The sequence below is a fragment of the Macaca mulatta genome, chromosome 6 (assembly GCF_049350105.2).
Source record: "Macaca mulatta isolate MMU2019108-1 chromosome 6, T2T-MMU8v2.0, whole genome shotgun sequence".
NCBI lineage: Eukaryota > Metazoa > Chordata > Mammalia > Primates > Cercopithecidae > Macaca > Macaca mulatta.
The window spans coordinates 157,524,546-157,537,746 of record NC_133411.1 but is presented as its reverse complement, the minus strand read 5'-3'; the positions used below and the strand labels follow the sequence as shown (position 1 = coordinate 157,537,746).

At 39.4% G+C, this 13,201-nt stretch overlaps 1 protein-coding gene across 11 annotated transcripts in view; it reads left to right on the top strand.

The window, feature by feature from the left end:
- HTR4 (5-hydroxytryptamine receptor 4) overlaps window positions 1-13,201 on the top strand; it is a 192,092-nt gene that overhangs the window by 81,426 nt on the left and 97,465 nt on the right. For 2 of the 11 annotated variants that reach the window (XM_078004500.1, XM_078004499.1), the window contains exon 3: window positions 10,161-10,536. The exons of the other annotated variants lie outside the window; for them this stretch is intronic. The gene's annotated coding sequence lies outside the window, so the exon portion shown is untranslated. The remainder of the gene's footprint in view (window positions 1-10,160; window positions 10,537-13,201) is intronic. 11 annotated transcript variants of the gene reach the window in all.

Below are 13,201 nucleotides of genomic sequence, written 5' to 3'. Positions count from 1 at the left end.
ATTATAGGGTACAATGGAAGCATATATGACAGGGATAATGTCGAGTTCAGGATGGCTTCTCAGACAATAAGATATTTAAGCTGGGTGCTGAAGGACATGCGAGAGCTTGCCAGGTAAAGAATGGGAAGGAGAGGAAGGAGTTTAACAAGTGTTTCTCATCTCACTGAGTGGGAATTTGGGCACTTCATTTAGTATTGGTTATGGAGCAGTGTCAGAAATAAAGCTAGAGAGGTAAGTAGGGACCAGGCATAACCAGGTCAAGATGTGCTATTTTATCAAAATTGCAATGGGAAGACATTACAAGATTTTGAACAAGAGGGATAAATTAGCTAATTTCTTTTGGGGGAAAAATATATCTTGACTTCAGTGTTGAGAGTGTTGGGAAAGAGTAATTGCCAAGGCAGAATAACTAAGAAGTAGCTCATTCATTCATTCAGTCAGTCAGTCATTCCACAGATACATTTGTCCCTTGGTATCCATAGGGGATTGGTCCCAGGACTTCTCTGGGGTACCAAAGTCTAAGGATGCTCAAGTACCTGATATAGAATGGTGCAGTATTTGCATTTAACTTAAGCATATCCTTTCATATACTTTAACAAGGTTACTTAACAACACCTAATGCAATGGTAAATACTATGCAAATAGTTGTTATATGTATTGTTTATATAATAATGAAAGAAAATAGTCTGTACATGCTTAATACAGGCACTATTTTTTAAAGAATATTTGTGATTCACAGTTGGTTGAATCTATGGATATGGAACCCACAGACACAGAACCAACTGTACTTTCACAGCACTACTATGTGCTAGGTACTGTAACAGTACCTAAAAGGTGCTGGAAAATACTTCAGTAAATGTAACAGCCCAAGTTCTTGCTTTCAGTTATTTTACATTCAAGTTATTCTAGTGTGTGTGGGAGCATGAAAGGTAACTGCTGTGAAAATCAATAATGCAAGTCAAGAGAATAGAGAGTGAGGGAAGGTTCTTTTTTAAATAAGTCCTCTCTGCAGAGATGAATCTGAGCAGACACCTGAATGAAGTGAAAGGTGAGCTTCTCTGGTCACTTGGATAGAGAGATCCAGATGGTGGTAGCATCAGGTGAGAGGTGGATGGTGGAGGTGGATGCACAATTGGCACCATCTGGGAACAATGTGGAAGTCAGGAAGTCTCCTTAGTGGGAACAGCGCGGTAAAGAGAGTGGTGAGAGTCAAGATGATGGAAGCAGCCAGTGACCAGCTTTGTAAATTCACGTAGGTCATGGTGAGGACTCTGGGTTTACTCCTAGTGAGATGACAAGCCATCTTAAGGGCAGTGAGTATGGAAGTGATATGTTTCAATCACAATATTTTTCAAAGCTCATCCTGTCTAGTGGGTGAAGAATGGATTGTATGTGAGAAATGATGGAAACAGGGATACCAGTTGAGAGGCCTTTGCAGTCACCAAGTGAAGCATGATGTAGTAGGAACTAGAATGGTATAACAATGAGTGGCTGGTAAAGGGTTGGGATCAGGAAACATTACGAAGGTAGAGCTAACAGGATTTGCTGATGTATTGGAGGTAGAAGAGACAGAGGCTTGGTAAGAATGCCTTCCAAATTTTTAACCTGAGCAACTGGAGAAATAGATTTGCTATGTGTTCAGATGGGAAGCAGGTTTGAGGTTAGGGAAATCAAGAGTTCAATTTTGGACATGTTAAATTTAAGCTGTCTAATATACTAAGAATTTGAAGACAAGACAAAGTAGTCAGTGGGATAGAAGAGGTTGTGATAGGCTAGGTGAAGATGAAAGGAAGCCCTCTCCTAGGGTATTGACAGCAGATTGGAGAGAAGTGAAGGGATTTAAGAGATCTTCAAAGTAGGTAATGACCTAGGTAAAGAAGAGAAAAATGAGCAAGATGCTCAGTTTCTGGCATGGTCAACTGGAAAGGGGTTGCTTTCCACTTAGTGAGAGAATCCAGAGGAATGAATGACTCCCAGTAAGTAGGCTCCTTTTAGGCTTCTTTAGGTCTTTGTGTCTTTATGCCATGTTCTTCTTTAGACCAAACATCTTTAGACCAAAAGAGCAAGGGTCATGAGACTTTTTCATAAAGGGTCATAAATGGAGTAAAGTGTCTCTGTGGGCCATGCAATCGCTCTCGTAATTAGTCAGCTCTACTTTCGTAGTGTAAACTCAGCTAGAGGAACTACATAAATGATTGAGTGTGGCTGTGTTCCACTAGAACTTTATTTATAAAAACAGACAGCAGGCTGGATTTGGCCCACTGGCCATTCTTTGACTACTCCTGCAACAGCATAAAATTAAGCGGGTCATCTCTCCCTTGGGCAAAGGATTTTTTCCATTGTCAGAGGCAGAAGTGAGAAGAGAAACTGTAGTACCTTGTAACAGCAAACCAAGATCCTGGCAAAATATGGAGAGCTGTACCATTGGCAATTGGGCCTGGTGACAGAGGCCAGCTGTTGCAAAGGAATGGAGAGCAAGTTACTATCAGAGTACAGGAAAGCCCACTTTTCCTCGAGTGCTTATGCTTAGGGTAAATGATTGATCAAAGCGGAGAGAGCATATGTGGTCCACATTTTTTCCCTGTGCTGAATTTCTCATAATCACAGGAATAATTTCGAGGAAATGATCAGCTGAATATTGAAAACATGTCATGTGTTTTACCCCAAAGGAAGACATTTCTGTACCTGGTGAGTGTATTCCTTAACAGGTGTGTGTAAAAAATGTTTTCAACACAAACCAGGGACCCTAGACTGTACACATCTAAAGAAGAAAAATGATCTTGTAAAGAAAAGAAATCTATCTCTGCAACTGTTTGCTCAGTTCCACTTTTGGAAAATGGGTTTTCTTAAAGACAGACCACCTCTGAGGTCTAATTTACTAGTACTATTATTTGGCCTTTCATTTCCAAGAAGAATGGAATCCTTAGTGGTTAACATGCTGTGCAGCAGTGGGTATCTCCCCAGATGTAGACCTCACCTTGTCTATCTGTCCTGCCTTGGCTTTACATTCAGGCATGGCCTCAGAAAACAGTGCCTTTCATCCTGAAATCCTTTGTATTCCTTATAGCTTTTAACTCCATTGTACTCTATACAGACAGATCCTCTTTGAGCTTTGAAGTTTGTTTCATGCCCAGTATGTGTGATATTTGAGGTTCTTGAAAAGTCTATTAAGATTTTGCCTCCAGAATTTTACTCTGCATGTTTGCAGTTCAAAACTATCTAACCTTCACCAGCTGTGCACCAACCACCTCCCTACCCTCCTGTCCTTGTCTGTAGGGTTTTCAAAAAAATCAAACAGAATTATTTTAGAATTACATAAAAACTCCATTATACATAATTTCCATCCTATAAGGTTTATTCCTTTTTTCTCCTAACATTTTCTATAGCCAGCACTTTTAACAACACATATTAAGCTGTCATCATCAGTATTTTGAGTCTTAAGTTTCTAGACAAAAAGCAAAACTTTAGCATGTTTTTTAAAGGAAATATATTCACTTCTAAGTGAGCATGTTTAAAATTTAGCAGGAGAGATACTGGACTTGTAATAAAAATGTGTGGGTTTAAATCCCAGCTTTACCACTTAATAGTTACAAAACATTATGTCTCTTAACCATGCTGAGCTCCAGCCTCTTCTGAAAAAGGGACATTATGATATTACATCACATGATAATGATAATTGTGAAGATTGAATTAGCCAACATGAAAAATCTTTCAGGTGCATTGTTTGCCATATGGTAGGTGCTCAGTACATCAGTGTCAAAATCAACTCACTTCCAAGGAAGACATTTCAAAGTGAGAAGCAGAAGAAAATAATTTGCAAAGGCAGAATGGAGGTTAAGATTAAGGGCATCCCTTGTAAGTTTCTAGGTCAGTGGTCCTCAAAGTGTGGTCCTGAGACCAGCATCGACATCAGCATTACCTGGGAACTTACTAAAAATGCAAAATTTTGGTCTTCACCCCAGAAGCATTAAATTAGAAAGTGTGGGTGGGTTCAGCAGTCTGTGTTTAACCAAGCCCTCCAGATGATCCTAGTGTTTGCTGGTGATTTTGAAGCACCGCTGCTCTGATGCTTCATATTATGGAACGAGGCTATGTAAACTATCTTATTTAATCCTCATTTTTTTAAAGCATTCTGTTAAAAAACAAAAAAAGAAAGAAAGAAAGAAAAGAAAAAACGTTAACTGGGAGACCTGAGAACTAAGTGCAAGAACCCAAAGTAATATAAGCCAAATCATAAGAAATATTTTCTCCCTCAGAAAGAATTTCTATTTAATGCAAAAATATATGATTTCAAATAAGTGTAACATCTAGAACACATTTAGAATATGGAAATAAACGAAGACCACACAGATGAGAACAAACAGAAGCAATTTATTCAGAGTATGATAAAGCAAGAGGATCCGCCACCATCCTTGGATTTTAGCAAAGTCTCAAAGAACAGGCAGGGGAGTAAAAAAGCTTTATAAGCAGGGAAAAGAAGGCTCGTGGTATCTTCTGATTGGAGGTTGTTGGCACAATGAAGCAGGAGGTGCACTAACAAGCAGTGAGGCTCTTATGTAATTGCTTTGGGGAGCAGCATATTTGGTGTTCTGTTGTTAGTTTTGAGTTGGAAGCAGGTAAGAGGGTTAAAAAAGGGGGAAGCTAGCTCACAGTCGTTGAACAAGTCCTGATCGTTCTGGGCTGGCTGCCAAAGATTGTCCATTGGAGTTTTATTGTTACGCATGGTCTGGCCATTGTCCATTTGTATGTTTAGTCTCTCAAGAAACCTGGGGGGAAAGAGTGCATATATTTAAAGGAAATGATATATACTTTAAAACGATTACATAGTATTGCTCAGGTTATTTGTTATAAGGAAAAACAACATATTCACGGATTCTGTTATTTCTATTTTAAATAAAGAAGTATTTGAAAAATTAATTTACATAAGTCATATTAGCAATGTAATTATTATCTGAGTTTATCTCTCCTATAGGTTAAACTCAGGTTTTGTTCATGGCCAGTAATGAAGGTAATGAAGAAGGCACACACATATAATTACAGATGGTCCCCAACATGATGGTTTGACTTAAGAATTTTTTACTTTACCATGGTGTAAAAGCAATATGCATTCAGTGGAAACTGTACTTCCAATATTGAATTTTGATCTTTTCCCGGGAGAGCAATATGCTGTATGATACCATCTTACCATGCCTGGCAGCAGCAGTGAGCTACAACTCTCAATCAGTCAGGTGATCATGAAGGTAAACAACCTATACTCTACAGAGTAATCTGCTGCCAGATGACTGTGCCCAACTCTAGGCCCATGTAAGCTTTCTGAGCACATTTAAGGTAGGCTAGGCTGTCGCAATGTTCTGTAGGTTAGGTGCATTAAATGCATTTTCCATTTACAATGTGTTCAACTTACTATGGGTTTACTGGGAGGTAACCCCATCATAAGTCTAGGAGCATCTGTACTTGTAATAAATGATGTATACTGTCAAAACAAAAATTGCATTGGATGAAGTTAAACAGGTAAAGATGACATTTTTCTTTTCCAAGGCTATGGCAATAGGGAGAGAGACCAGAATGCAATCTGACTTCAACTTCACTACAACAAAGGGTAGGAGAGTTTTTAAGAAATGGAGTGGGAGGAAGGGATTACCTAATATCCTACCTAATTAGCCTTACCCAAAGGATAAGTAAACTTTCTCATATCTTCATGACAAGAGATAGTTTTACAACTTGGAACAAAGTGTCCACCTAAGTTAGGCTGTTACCCTCCCACACAGACTGAGAGATAAGAGCACTATACTTATTGATGATTTCCTTTCAAAAGGATGGCTCCCAGGTTCTTGAGAATGACAGTCCTAGCTTGTAAAACTGTGAGTATCTCATTTACATCTCAAAGTGTTAGAGAAAGAATTTGCAATTACAAATTTTCTAAAGTAAATTCTCTAAGAAAAGGGAGTTCAGAGCCTGGAGTCAGGAAGAAGGCTGTCTAAAGTTTAGTCAAGCTGAGTGGAACGTTAAGGCTCTCTCTCTTTGTTAATATTCAATCTTTTATCAGTATAGAAACCACTAGGGACCTTACATTTAAGGTTAATAAAATTCTCACCAGAAAAAAATAATTCAATTTTAGGCAGGCTCTCTTGTAAGTCAGAATGCCCTTGTACTCTTCTCCTAACTGTTGATTGGTAAAAAAATGAAACATTATTTTCTCTAATTTAAATGTAATTCCTTTGCAAAAGACTGTGCAAGCCTGGGCAGGAATGGTGAAAAAAAATACTTGGATATGAAGTAATGGGATCTTTTGTGGATGTGTTGTGTATATTTTCAAGAATGTTTCTTGTGTACATGACAATCCTAACAGGTGGGAGAGGAGGCACTTACTGCAGAGATCATTGGTGCAATGGTGGAGCCCTCTGGTCTAACAATTTTATTGCAAAGTTTGATACATACAAAGACAAAGAGAAAAAGTACTCTAGTTTCCATTATTATATTATATGTATATTATACACACATATATTCACTTGAAATGTTCCTCTTGGTTTCCAAAATACCACTCTCATCTGATGTCCCCAAAACATCCTGGATAGTCTTTCACAGTCTCCTCTGCTGGTTCTACCTTCTCTACTGCACATCTCAGTATTGCCGTTCATCAATACCCTTACCCTCTTCTTGGGTGATCACATCCTTCCTCAGTTCTCTAAATCCTGTAGAAATGCTGGCAATTCCAAGTGTGTATCTCCTGTCCAGTCATCCCTTCTGAGCTCCAGACAAACACACATCCAATTGCCTACTTGACGTCTTCACTTGAATATCTTATAGGTATCTCACACTTAATGTGTTTCACCCATCTCATTAAATTGTACCAACATTTATTCAGATATGCAATTCTAAAATATGGCTTTTATTTGTGCTTCTTTCCACTCACTTGTGGAATCTGTTTTTCTTATCTATCTCTTTTTTCCCCAAATAAACCTTTATTCCACCCACTTCTCTCCATCTCCCCAGCCACCATGCTGCGTTTAGCTACCATCTTCTTTTACCTGGACTCCTGCAGAAACCCCTGGCATATTATCACCCCCCATGTCATTACTCTGCTTATATCACTTCTGTGTCTTCTCACTGATCTTCCAATAGAACATAAACTTCTCCCCAGAGCACAAAAAAGCCCTCGGGGTCTGGCTTTGGACTATTTTTCTGAGCTCGTCTCAGATGCTTAATCCCTTGCTCATTTCTCCTGCGATAGTGAACATGAAAAGTCGTTTCTGTCTCAGGGCTTTTGCAGTTGCTCTTCCCTTTGAATGCGATGCACTTATCCTGGTTCCTCTCACGTCCAAATTCTCTGCATACATCAGAACTCAGCTGAATGTCACCTCCAGTGTTCCCCAACCACCTAACATTTCCTTCTAAGCCAGCGTGTTTTCTATCATAATGTCATGTTTACGCCTTTCATACTTTGCTGCTCCACCTGTGACTCAGGAACCAGCAGCATCAGCAATGCCCAGGGTCTGTGAGAACTGCAGAATCCCAGACCCTGCCTCAGACCTAAAAACAAATCAGAATCTGTGTTTTATCAAGATCCTTAGTGGATTAATATAAACATTAACATTTGGGAAACGAAACTCAGAAGAACTGATCACAAACTGTATTTATTTCTTTAATTGTGCATTTGCTTATGTCTGTTTCCATCCATACTGCGAACCCCATGAGGTCAGGAACTTTGTCCATTTTCTTTACTTTTGAATCTAGTAGTCAGCCCAGTGCTTGGTATATAGTTGGCACTCAATACATAACTGATGAATGATAAATTTAATCTAACTTTCTCAATTGATCCATGAAGAAACTGAGGCTCAGAAAAGTCAAGTGAATTTTTTGAAGTCACACAGCTGTTCATGAACAAAACCAGTTCAAAAAAGCCCACAAAAAATAACAACAAAGGGTGGGCGCGGTGGCTCATGACTGTAATCCCAACGCTTTGGGAGGCTGAGATGGGTGGATCACCTGAGGTCAGGAGTTCAAGACCAGCCTAACCCACATGGTGAAACCCTGTCTCAACTAAAAATACAAAAATTATCTGGGGGTGGTGGCGGATGCCTGTAATCCCAGCTACTCGGGAGGCTGAGGCAGGAGAATCACTTGAACCCAGCAGGTAGAGGTTGCAGTGAGCTGAGATGGTGCCACTGCACTCCAGCTTGGGGGACAGGGCAAGGCTCTGTCTCAAAAAGAAATAAATAAGGCCAGGCGCAGTGGCTCACGCCTGTAATCCCAGCACTTTGGGAGGCCGAGGCGGGCAGATCACGAGGTCAGGAGATCGAGAACATCCTGGCTAACATGGTGAAACCAGTCTATACTAAAAAATTACAAAAAAAAAATTAAAATTAGCTGGGCTTGGGGGCGGGTGCCTGTAGTCCCAACTACTCAGGAGGCTGAGGCAGGAGAATGGCATGAACCCAAGAGGTGGAGCTTGCAGTGAGCCTAGATTGCGCCACTGCAGTCCAGCCTGGGCGACAGAGCGAAACTCCGTCTCAAAAACAAAAAACAACAAAAAAAAAAACAACAATAAAATAAATAAATAAATAACAATAAAAAATGTTCTTGACTCTCCAGAAAGTATGAGAGAGAGAGAGAGAGTGCTTGTGTGTGTGTGACAAAGTATAACCTAAGATTTCCTTTACTATTTTCTCTATCATTATTAATAACAATAACCACTTATTTATCATACTTTATCATTCACAATCCATTTTCACATATACTAATCTATGTGGAAATTTACCCAGAATTTGTGTCTTTATATTTTCTTTCATTAAGAGCAAAGAAAATGTCAAACACAGTCCACAAGTTTGTGGAGTTTATTAATGGATCAAAAGATCACGGAGAAAGCAAAAAAGAAGAGAAAGTAAAATTTCTCATAAGAATAGCTGTCGACGAACCAATTTAGTGGAGTGCACAGCTCTTCAGCCAGATGAAAGCTATCTGGTTGTGGTTGACAGGATTGCTTGAGGGTGTCAGAGGCAACCCAAGGACCTAACATGAATTTTGCAGAAGTGGTTTGGAATTTATTTTAATTGTCATTACTGGACTTACTTTTAGTTCAACGGACAGTTCTGCCTAATTAAAAAAGCTTCTTCTATGCTTAAATTTTGCTCGTCACTCCTAGTTTAAAGTTTAGCTATTTCTAACTCCTAATTGGCATGCCACAAATGAACCATTACTTTGAACTTGGTGCTCTCTAACCCTGACATTCCCGCTTGGTTCAAAATGTACCTTCTCTGGAGCCAGAGATGTTCATCCCAGACGCTGTGAGTCTGTTTTCTTCTTTTACAAAAGGAAAGACAGTACAAGAGAGATTATTCAAATGGTGGTGGTGTTGTTGATGGAGAATTCGTATTATAAGGATATGTTTACATCATAAGCCATAGATAAAAAAGCGACCTAAAACAGCCAGGCCAGCCTGCCCCCAGTACAGGAGCCCTGTACAGTATCTTGATATGTGGTCATCCAGGAATTCTTTTGTTATATAATGCTGAAATATAAATAACAAAATTTATCATTTATATATATAATAAGCATTTTAAGAATATAATTTAGTGATATTAAGCCCCAAAAGATAATGAGATCATGTCCTTTGCAGCAACATCGATGGAGCTGGAGGCCATTATCCTAAGAAAACTAACAGAGGAACAGAAAATCAAATTCAGCATGTTCTTACTTACAAGTGGGAGCTAAACACTGAGTACATTATAGACACAAAGAAGGGAACAACAGACAATGCGACCTACTTGAGAGTGGAAGGTGGGAGGAGGGTGAGGATCAAGAAACTACCTATCAAACAATGCTTATTACATGGGTGATGAAATAATCTGTACACCAAACCCCTTGTATAACAAACCTGCACATGTACCCCTGGATCTAAAATAAAAAGCTAAAAAATGAACATTCATGATGGTGTGCAACCATTGCAACTATCCACTTCCAGAACTTTTTCATCATTCCAAACACTCTATACTTCTTAAATAATAACTCCGCATTCCCCTGTGTTCCCAGTTCCTGATAATTACTTTTCTATTTTCTTTCCCTATGAATTTGCCTAGAATCCTCAAGTAAGTGGAATCACAATACTTCTCCTTTTGTGTGTGGTTTATTTCAGTTATTTATTTGTTTCATTTATTTTTAAGGTTCATCCACGTGGTAGCATGTATCAAAACTTCATTCCTGGCCGGGCGTGGTGGCTCATGCCTGTAATCCCAGCACTTTAGGAGGCCGAGGCGGGCGGATCACCTGAGGTTGGAAGTTCGAGACCAGCCTGACCAACATGGAGAAACCCCGTCTCTACTAAAAATACAAAATTAGCCAGGGATGGTGGCGTACTCCTGTAATCCCAGGTGCTTGGAAACCTGAGGCAGAAGAATCGCTTGAACCTGGGAGGTAGAGGTTGCGGTGAGCCAAGATCGCACCATTGCACTCCAGCCTGGGCAACAAGAGTGAAACTCCATCTCAAAAACAACAACAACAACAACTTTATTCTTTTTTACAGAGAAATAAAATTTTGTAGTATGTATATACCACATTCTATTTATTCACTTACTTATTAATGGAAACTTGGGCTGTGTTCACCTTTGGGGTCTTGTGAATAATGCTGCTATAGACCGTTGGTATACAAGTGCCTGTTTGTATCCCCGCTTTCAATTCTTTTGGGTGCACACCTGGGATTGAATTGCGGGATCACATAGGCATTCTATATTTAACCTTTACAGAAACCATCAAACTTGTTTTTCACAGTGGCTGTAGCATTTTACATTCCCACCAGCAATGCACAAGTGTTTCCTTTTCCCCACATTCACACCAACACTTGTTATTTTTTGTTTGTTGTTTTATTTTTTATAACTGCCATCCTAATGAGTGCAAATTAGTATCTCAATGCCATTCGGGTATTCTTAAACACGTTCTATGCCAGGGAGCACCAAACAACACCAGGAAGCTATTGCAGACCATCTTGAATTGTTAGAAGGCTCTTATTAACTAGTACTAAATCTTGCTTCCCTGTCAGTGACTCTAATTCATTACACATCAGAGTCATTTGGGAGCTTTTAAAAATTTCTCTATCCAAGCTGCAATCCAGACCAATTAAATCGGCACCTCTGAGGGTGGATTCCCAGAATCAGCATTTTTTAAGGCTCCTCAGGTAACTTAAATATGCAGGTAAGGCTGGGAACCACTGCTTAAAGTTCACCCACTGGTCTTAGCCTCCCAACCTGTGATAACCTTATCATTGAGCTTTCTCTGACATCCTTTATTAAATAGCCAGCCTGCAATCCCCCATGGGCCATCCAGTCCTCCTTACCCTCCTAGATATTTTTTTTTTTTTTGCCATGGACTGTTACAGTTGACATGTTACATACTGTCTTGTGCATCTGTTTATTGTCTGTTTTGCTCTCTGTTTTTCTTATTGCTGTTTCCCTAGGACATGCAACAATGCCTAACACAGATGAGGTGCTCAGAAATTGTTGAATGACTGAATATGTAAATCTACTCTTATTTCAAATGGCAGCCCTCAGATAGCTAAAAGTAGATTTTGCATTTCATCTCTGGGCCTTCTTTTCTCTAGTTGAAATCTCTATACTTTCAACCAGTCTTCAAAGACATAGAATAATAAATACAACCATTATGAGCACAATATATCTCTCTTTCACTGAATCAGCAAGTAATTGAGCACTTACTATGTAAGCCATCATCTATATATGTAATATTAATTTGTAGTATTACATGTACATTAATACATACTCTAGACTAGAGATTGTGCCAGACACTGGAGATTGTAGCGAAAAAGATAACCAAAGTCAATCGGTGGAATTGGGGCATAGACAACTGTCAATGACATAAGTCTTTTCAGATAATAGTAAATACTGTAAGGAAAATGAAAAATGTTTGTTGGCTGTGGTACATTAACTGGGGGTTAAATTTAATCTGAGACCTGAATGACAAGAAGTCAGTCACTGAAGAATCATTCTAGGAAGAAGGCACCTCAAATCCGGAGGCCCTGGGGTTGGAGGAGATGAGTTGCAGAGGGGCTGTGAGTCAGAGACTCTGAGAAGGACAGGGAAGAGAACCACCATCACCTCCTTTGTTAGTGCCTAACTCAACTAACATGACGTAAGATCAAATGAGTTTTTGGTGGCTACATTAGTCTGTTAAGGTCTTTTTCCTAAGTGTACCATTTTCCTCACTGAATTAAATCTTCTCTATCTAATATTTGTACTGCTGATAGTTAGAACTTAAGTGTAGAAGGGTGATTTAGATGAGCATATCTGGAATTTCTTTTCATCTGAACCCCAGCCAAAACAATCTATCAAACTGCCTATAAAAACACTTCTCAGCTGAATGGAGGGACTTTCTCATTCTCCAACCACTACCAGACTGGTTCCTCATTCCTTTTGGCACCTTGTCTTCTGTGCCAGCTTAACAGAAGTTCTGGACAAGGCCAAAGCCAGGACTTTGCAGGCTGCTTCCATTTGGAGAGGGCCATGCATCTTTATTTTCAGTCAAAAGAGCTCAGGAAAGATGAGACAATTCTTGATTTTTGGAACCCTGTGTTCTCACTGGTGGGCTCACAGAACAAACAGCCTCTCCCAGACCAGCCACTAACATGCTCTGACAAGTCAGCTCTTCTTTCCCATATTCAAATGTGGGGTTTGGGTCTAGGACAAACTTGTCCAACCCACAGTCTGTCGGGGTACAGCCAGCCCAGGACAGCTTTTAATGCAGCCCAACACAATTTATAAACTTTCTTAACACATTATGAGATTTTTCTGCAATTTTTTTTTTTTAGCTCAGCAGCCATTGTTAGTGTTAGTATATTTTATGTGTGGCCCAAGACAATTCTTCTTCCAGTGTGGACCGGGGAAGCCAAAAGATTGGACACCCCTGGTCTAGGAGTTTTAAGATTCTTTGAAACTTCATTAAAAAGAATGTTTTATTATACTTTAAAAGTTTTTAAAATCCATATATCTTCTGAATATTAATCTGCAGATATCATGCTTTCATTGAAAAGGCATCTTCATTTTCAAGTTAATAAAACAAAATGCTGAGTTTACATGGGGAAGGCAACATTTGTAGACTAAATCAGATGCTGAAACTGACAAGAACACAAATTTGAACTGGGAAGACAATGACATATTGTGGGCACTAAAAGAAATGATCAGGGTGGTGAAAGGAGCCA